Raw genomic sequence first — 9,136 nt, 5'->3', positions numbered from 1 at the left:
TTTTTTCATTGAATAATAATTGCAATACAATGTTGTATTAATTTCAGGTGTATAACCTAGTGACTTGATTTATATACAATATAGAACGGTTACCACAGTAAGTCTAGTTACCATCTGTCACCATACAAAGTTGTTACAATATCCCCTATGTTGACTATATCCCCTATGCTGTACATTATATACCCATGTCTTATTTAACTGGAAGATTATACCTCTTAATCCCCTTCATCTATTTCACCTAATCCCCCCCCCCCCTCCCCTCTGGCAATCATCAGTTTGTTCTTTTCTTTTTTTTTCAGCATCCAAAGTCTTTTTAATAACAAGTCAGGATCTGGGGTTCGTTTCTGTAGCCCAGGATGACCCTGCTCCCTCTGGCACGGCCTAACTTCCTGCCCCTCCAAGGCAGGTAAGATTTGGTGTGGCTGGGCGGGGTTCCTGGGGCCTTGCCAAAATGCCTATATGTTCTTGGCCCTTGTGTGGACCAGAGAGCAAAACGGTGCCGCAGCCCTTGGGGGAGTCCAGGGTCGATTGGTCAAAGGTGAGGATCTTGCCTCTAGATTTGAGGATGCGCCTCTGGGCATGGCTGTCCATAGGCAGTGCATACACCTTCAGTTTGGGCACCTCCTGGACACACACATCATGGGTTATAGTCCCTATAACCACAGCTGCTTTGTCTTCTTGGCCAGGCAGCTTCATATTCTGGATCATCCGGGAAAGGGGCAGAGGTGGCCAGTTAGCGAGACTCATGATCAACCTCTTTAACAAAACTTGGTTAAAGGTGGAGTTGGTTTGTCTGGCCAGAAACCTGTACAGCTTGTCTAGCAGTCTCAGGTAGATGTTCTGGATCTTGGGGTCCTTGCACCAAATCTTTCAGTCCTTGTGGCAGATGTTGACTCCAATGATGGTGCCTCATGCTCAGCCAGGTTGCAAAAGAGAGAACCAGTTTGTTCTCTTTAAGAGTTTCATTTTAGTGGTAACATAGAACCATGGAATAAATAAAGGATTAAATCTAAAAGTAGGTTAGGCATATTTATTTGTGTTCACTAGTCTGTAGTTCCTATCTCATAAGGCTTTTTTGAGTATTAAATGAGTTACTACATAATGGACGCTTAGAACAATGTCTGACATATAGCAAGTGCTCAATTAATGTTGGCTATTATTATTCAAAACCATTTTTGGTCTCTTTATATTAGCAAAAGTTACGAATGCTTTAGATAAGCAGATGACATTACATTTCTCCTGGTTTCTCTCATTAAAGCAGCAAAGTTGAATATTAATGAGTATAGAGAATTATGTTGTCATGCATGTTAGTCTGGAAAATATAAATTCATCTCATAAAAAAGTCAAAGGATAAGGAAGGTTTTTACTGTTAATTGGAAACAAAGTGTCATTGGTGTCCTGATTTAAAGGGCACTCAATTATGATTAGCTAATAAAAAAAGAACAAAGAAATAAAGAAAAATAATTAAGGTTAAAGTGAAGTTATTATTAGCCCTTAGTTCACTAAAATCTTTTCCTCATAGCCCATGGCACCAAATAAAATTAAATATAGAAAAGTTCCATAATTCACAATGACATTCTCAGTGTTAAGACATTTTTAAATAAAAAATGCATTACTGAAAGCATACTTCAAAATTATTAGATGCAATATTTTTATAGCCAAAAGCACTTAAATTTTAAGAACTGAACAACTGGAGGACTGGATACTATTTATGGATTTAGAAAGATTTAGTCACTTTCATAAGTTAAAATTCTTTCTTTAAGCCACCTGTTCTTTCTCTTTCTTTAGAAATGGATTTGTTAAAAATAATCTCAAGATTCTGACTATTCTCTATTCTAAGGAAACCACATCAAGAGCAAAGTAGAATGTTTTTCTTTTCTTTTTTTTTTTAAAGATTTTATTTATTTATTTGAGAGAGAGAGAATGAGAGACAGAGAGCATGAGAGGGAGGAGGGTCAGAGGGAGAAGCAGGCTCCCCGCCGAGCAGGGAGCCCGATGCGGGACTCGATCCCGGGACTCCAGGATCATGACCTGAGCCGAAGGCAGTCGCTTAACCAACTGAGCCACCCAGGCGCCCTAGAATGTTTTTCTTAATTATTGGTAAAGACTTTGGACAGGCTCATGGGCAGATAGTTCACTAATTTGTTATAGTCTTTTAATAACATTTAAAAAAATGATCTGGAAAATCTCAGAATAGATGCTGCCTAAAATAAAACCAAGTGACTGACCTAGGTTCAAGGAAATACTGAGAATATATACTACCTTAAACCTTAGCTTAATGAGTTCCTTAATTAGGGACGACAATTTAGGGTGCTAAAAAGTCATGTGGCTGAGTATTTGAATTAATGTATGTTTACATCAATTTAACCAGAAGCTACAGTTATCAATTAGGGGAAGTCCGAATTAAAAGTTCTTGTGAGGAAGTATTAATGACATGCTTTCTTTATGTGTTTCAGACATATTTATTCAGACACGGTTATTCATTTTCATAAATGAGAAAGCAAGTAAATGAACCACTAAAAAAGATAATTCTTAAAAAATGTAGTATTGTCCAATAAACAACAAATAACAGTCTCTGCTTACATATATTCTTCCTTGACATAGTATATTTAGTTTTAAATATGTCTAATATATTTTTAAGTGTAACCTTTTATTTAGCCCATTATTGTAACTTACCATTAAAATAAAACTCTGAAAATGATGTTTACAAAGAATTATAAAGTACATGGGAAAATGCATAAGATATGCAATGTATGAGGAAAAAATGAGATACAGCTGTATATAGAGTATTAGCTTTAAACATTTCTGTTTTCTCAATCTTCTATAATAAGCATATATTATTTTTAAAGTCAGAATGCGTATTTAATTAATGGAACACTAGTCAATAACCAAACTATGGTTGGACAATTAGAATACCTATCTATTTTATTTGTCTTATGATTCAATGGAAGTATGATTTATTATTTCAGCATTTCATATCATGGAACCCAACCTAGAAAATACATTCATTATCTACCCTTTTATATAATGGTGATGATAATCAAGACAGAAGCCTTTTATAAAACACATTTTTAGCTTTCAGTATGGAGGTTAAACAGAAGCAAGACTTTTTACTTTATAGGGTTATTAGCTGAGACCATCAACAGTTATATGTTGTTGGTTAAATAAGCAAGCAACATGTAGTACTATAACCATTTTGTCAAGATGCCCACGAACTCTGATATTTTATTATATACAAAACATTGACCCATGACTGTAAAGTAGACAGTTTACATAGATAGCTTTAAATATTCTGCTTCCTATTGACTAAAATATCTTCATTGTACATTTCATTCTACTTTATGATTTTTGAAAATCCAGTTTAACAGCTTTTTTCTTACATTATAATATTTAGTTATAATTTTTCCTTACATTGTGAAACCTTAGATAATATAGGACTTATTTAATTTTTTATTCCTCCTCCTGGATGAGACCTGCTGGGGTTTCATTACTTTTTCACCAGGGCCACATCTAGTATTTTTCCATATATTTGACAGGTAAAACAAAGGTTCCATTTAAGAAGAAAAGGACTGCTTCCTCAGTTGTGGGATTTTATTGATTGATTGATAAGAAAGTCTGTCTGGGGATTGCCTTGAAAAGCCAGAAGTTTGAGTATGGATTTAAATATCCTAAACTCCATTTTCAAGACAACACCTAGGAAACAATCAGTAGAATCAAGTAAATCATTATGAAAATAATAATAATTGTGTTTTCTAGCCCTGGGTGTTTTCTTTTAATGAATTATGAGAGTAAAGCCTATTACATTATTAATCAGGAAAACAATTAAATTAACAGTAATTTTTAAGAAGAGCAAATAGAAATCAAACCAATTTTAAGAGTCCATCAATAAAGAGAAGAGAATTTGGAGCAATACATGACAAATGGACAGAATTTAGGACGTTTGTAGTTTTTTTTAGATTTAAACAGGCATTAGTTTACTTTCTAAATTCAATTTTTATTTACATGCATTCATCAGAATTGTAAAATATGAAAAAATGAAACTAGGATTTTGAATATATAAAGACACTTTCAGATTATGATTCCAAGAGGGGTGTAGAGGGGCATAACACTCTTGGGAAACTGTATTAACAATTTATTAATTTGAGTAGGCCCTGGCTTCAACAAACATGAAGTTAATGATTCTCCACACTCATCTGGTCACTTACCGAAGTTCTCTTTTCATGACATTTATTTGTGTCCTAGATATAAATTGGTTTTCTTATTTTTAGTTATTAATAGATATTTATTTGATACCTGGTATTTAGCATTTTATATATCATAATTTCAGCCTATGATAGTATTTACCAGTATACTAAAATTACACTGGCTTTTAACAAAAGTATTATGTGAAAAATCTGTACTACAATAACCATAACTTCAGAGAAGAAGTTAATCTTAAGGAGATGGCAAATGCTCTCTCTTCAATAATCCTTTAAGAACTCCAGGTGAGATTACATGTAGGTGTGATGAGTAAATCAATAAAAGTTAATTGTTAAGTGTCTCCTGTGTTCAGTCTTATCTTGGGACAGAAGAGGGGCAAGACAAGCATGGGGTGGATATTGAAAACTCAGAAAACTGTCAGTGTCCTCGAGGCATTTACAATAGAATTGGATAGAATAGTTAATGTATATGTGCTGCCGAAGCGAGCACTGGATAGAATAGTTAATGAATAATATAAGATAGAGTGAAATTAAGTGATAAATTGTGAGGTACAGAGATTATATATGATAAAGCTAATAAAACTTCAGCTTCAGAGACCCTTATTGGAATGGGTCCTTTGCAAGGCCTTAGTTTGCTAGGGTTGCCATAACAAAGTACCACAGACTGATGACTTAAACAACGGAAATTTATTTTCTCACAATTCTGGAAGATAGAAGTCTGAGATCAAGCTGCCAGCAAGTTTAGTTTCTTCTGAGGCCTCTCCCCTTCACTTGTAGATAGCCATCTTCTTCCTGTGTTTTCATATAGTATGTGTTTTTGTCCTAATCTCTTCTTTTTATAAAGATGCCAATCATATATACCAACCATATAACTTCATTTTTATTTAATAACTTCTTTAAGACTTTATCTCCAAATACAGTCACATTCTCAGTTACTGGGGGGTTAGGACTTCAACGTAGGAATTTAGGGGAGACACAATTCAGTCCATAATACTCTGCCCTCTAGCCCCCCAAATTCATGTCCTTACCGCATACAAATTAGATTCACCGCATCCCAACAGCCACAAAAGTCAACCTATTCCAACATCGACTCTAATTCCAAAGTCTTATCTAAATCTCATCTAAATCAGATACGGGTGGAACTCCAGGTTTCATGCATTCTGAGGCTAAGTGCTCTCCAACTGTGAACCTATGAAACCAGAAAAGTTATCTGCTTCCAGAATACATCAATGGGACAAGGATAGAATAGACATTCCCATTCCAAAAGGAAGAAATTGAAAACAAGAAAAGGATTATGGGTTACCATCAAGTCCAAAACCTAGCAGGTAAAAATGCCATTAGATTTTAAGGCTCAAGAATGATCTTCTTTAGCTTTGATGCTCTACCTCCTGGTCCAGCAGTGTGGCAGTCACACTCCCTTGGCTCTGGGAGGTAGCTTTGCCCCCTCAGCTCTGGGTGTTTGCCCGACTCCTCTGGAACGGAGGAGAAGGCTTTGTCCCCAGGCTTGTGCTCCCTGCGCCCACAATAGCAGTAGCAGCCCTGCTGACCTCTGAACTGCTTTCAGGGCAATTCTTCCCTTTACTTGAAAGATAAAGCTCATTCGCAGGCAAATAGCTCGATTGGACCATCCTGCAGAATCCCAGAAATCTGACAGCCTTCTTTCATTTCATCCCATCCCAGCCCCCTTCAGGCCAAGCTGGCAGCATTTCTACTGGTATAACTCCTTCTCAATTTCCAGTTCCTTCTGAAATGGTTGGTTGATTGAATCCTTAAGTAATACAGTATAATCTCTTTAACAAATAGCTGTTCTGCCATACCCTTGATGTTTTCTTCATAACATGCTTTCTCATTTTTTGCAATATGGATAGGCTGAGAATTTTCTAAATCTTCAGGTTTGGGTTCCTTTTTGCTTAGTAATCTTTTCTTCAAATTTTCTCCCTTTCCTCACAATTTACTGTAAGTATCAAGAAGAAACCAAGCCAGGCCTTCCACACTGTGTACAAATCTCCTCAGCTAAATATCCAAGTTCATCACTTACAAATTATACTTTTCACAAAACACTAGAACACAATTTGTCCAAGTTCTTTACCATTCTATAACAAGGATCACCTTTCCTTGAGTTTCCAATAGCATGTTCCTCATTTCTACCTGATTCAATAGAAGTACCTTTAACATTCACCATTCACATTTCTACCAAAATTCCGTTCATGATGCTATATGTATATCTCTAAGATTATAGAAGTGTTATGTACAGCTCTCCTCTTTCCCTTCTGAATCCTCACTAGAATTGCTCTTAATGTCCATATTTCTACCAATAGTCTCTTCAATGCAATCTAGGCTTTTTCTAGCATGCACGTCAAAATTCTTTGAGTCTCTACCCATTACCCAGTTCCAAAGCCATGCCCACATTTCACCTTTTTTCCCCACCCTCCTTTGCCTTGTACAGATTGGGATTGGAATAGCTGCAGGCACATTAAGGATCTGGCTAAGGGGAAGTTGAGTTGGAAATTATTTAGTTTGGCTTTAGGAGGATTTATCTATGTGGTTCACAGTTACTTTTATTTATAGTTATTGCTAGCTGCCCCAGGATAAGACTGGCTTGCAGGAATACTCCTATCACCTCCTGTGTCTACAACATAAAGATGCAAAGTTGGAGGTGTGTTGTGGTATGAAAATGACCTATAGCTCCTGGCACCAGAAATATGAAGGAAATAAAGGATAAGCAAGATTTGAAATGTATGAAGCCAGAAGTCTGTTTATGCAAAAGGCTTCCCAACATTAAATATATAAAATTATTAGCAGAATATTTAGTTTTCACCAGAGTCTAGTCAAATGTTCTTTCCTATCAGGAATATTCTTGATAATTTGATTATAAAACAATCATATGTTTCTTTTCACTTTTGATGGAAATTATATGAAATATAATTCATCACAATTTCTGTTTGTAGGGCACTTAATCTATAGCACTATTATAAATGGTGAATACATCTGTATGAAGTCACATGCTTTATGCATATTTATTAATAATATTAGAAAAGCCACCAAGTTGGATCAACTGTGTAAAAGAAAGACAAAATTTCTACTCCCTCTTTAGGAAATAAAATTTATAAAATATTAGTCATATGAAGATATGATCAAGATTATGCATCCAAAAGAATATGTCAGGCAGATAAGTAATAAAATGTGTTATTTTTCTTGATTTTTGCAATGTTTGTGGTATTTGTCAGTCACTTGAAAGGTGTGTAATATGTCGTGATTTATTTCCTAGTTCTAAACAAATGTTCACTTTTGAACTTAATTTTCTTAAAGATAGTTCCCCAAATTGTATATAAGTTCAGTTCCCACAACATTTGGATTTACCCCTCGGTAGAGGTTATTCATGTTGAAGGAAATCATAGGAAAGAGAGATCAATAAAAATTAGAATAATCAGGGAAAATCAGTATAGGCATTTTTATGGAAAGAAATCAGTTTTATTCCTCAAACACTTGGGTCCTCTGTGTAGAGCAACTTTGTATGTGTTTTGTATATCAGGGTAATGCTGGCCTCATAGAACATATTTGGAAGTTTTCTTTCTTTTTCTATTTTTTGGAAATTTTGAGAAGAATAGGTGTTAACTCTTCTTTAAATGTTATTAAGAAAGTCATTAGGAAGGCAAAATACATTTATAGTACTGTACTTTAAACAATCCACATATAAATGGACCCACACAGTTCAAACCTATTTCTCAAGGGTCAACTGCATAAGGAAAATCTCCATTTGCAAGGGTGTCTCCCTCTCTATAAGAGGAAGAGAATAGGATTTAATCTCTAGAAACTGTGTTTTGTTTTTTTTCCTCAGACAACATGGAATTTCTTGTAAAGTGGCCGGAAGTCAGTAATATATTCAGAGTTATTAAGAATTATTGTGCCCTTCTGGGGCACCTGGGTGGCTCAGATGGTTAAGCATCTGCCTTTGGCTCAGGTCATGATCCCAGGGTCCTGGGATCGAGCCCCACATCAGGCTCCTGGCTCAGCGGGGATCCTGCTTCTCCCTCTCCCTCTGCCTCTCTCTCTGGTCACGCTCTCTCTCTCTCTCTGTGTATCTCTGTGTCTCAAATGAATAAATAAAAAATCTTTAAAAAAATTATTGTGCCCTTCTGAGACCGATGATAATGTGGCAAAGTATTTTGGCTGCCCTGTGGCAGGCATTTTCCACTTATTTGCGAACACAGAACCATAAATTCATTCCCAGCCCCAGGGAATGAATCATGGTTGTTTTAAGTTACCCTTTGCTTGCTAGTGATTGGTCGAGGTGTAGGCATATTACCTAATTCTTGCAAGTAAAGGAAGTCTGATGGGGGTTTCCTGGGAAAGGTTATTATCTCTAAAAAAAAAAAAAAAAGGTGAGAACTGAGTAAGAAAAAATTCCTTTTTGCCTTTTGCCATTTTTCAGATATTGGTGTAAGGATGTGGTATTTGGAGCTGTGGCAACAATCTTTTGATTACAACAGAATGGCCAAGTGAATTGAAGTGATGTCAACCTAGAAGTAGTACTGTGATATCACTGAAGTCCAAAATCAGCTCTGAGACAGCTTGATTCCAGATTTCTAGTTATGAAACATAATTAAATATTGCTATTTATATCACTGGTGGTCAGATATTTTTGTTCCCAACTAAATGATACCTGATAAAATGTGGAATGAAGAAAGGAGAAAGCTTTGTTACCAACTCTCATATTAGCAAATGCTTTCTCTCAAAACATAACTGCAATGATGTGCCTTATGGTCTAAAATACTCATTTCAATCCTTGAAATGTTTTATTAATTTTCATGTGGAATGCCCAACTAAAATGGAACTTTATTAAATGAAAAGTTTTTTAAAAAGATTTTATTTATTTATTTGACAGAGAGAAAGAGAGAGAGAGCTTAAGTAGGCAGAGCAGCAGGCAGAGGGAGAGG

General features: G+C 35.7%; 1 pseudogene; it reads right to left on the bottom strand.

Annotated features, from left to right (window-relative positions):
- Positions 1–313: 313 nt before the first annotated feature.
- On the bottom strand, positions 314–6,581 carry LOC110576186 (annotated as a pseudogene).
- Positions 6,582–9,136: the final 2,555 nt, after the last annotated feature.

Source organism: Neomonachus schauinslandi, chromosome X, assembly GCF_002201575.2.
Source record: "Neomonachus schauinslandi chromosome X, ASM220157v2, whole genome shotgun sequence".
NCBI classification, from domain to species: Eukaryota; Metazoa; Chordata; class Mammalia; order Carnivora; family Phocidae; genus Neomonachus; species Neomonachus schauinslandi.
Note: the sequence above shows the minus strand (reverse complement) of the source record. Positions and strands in the feature narration are given on the sequence as shown.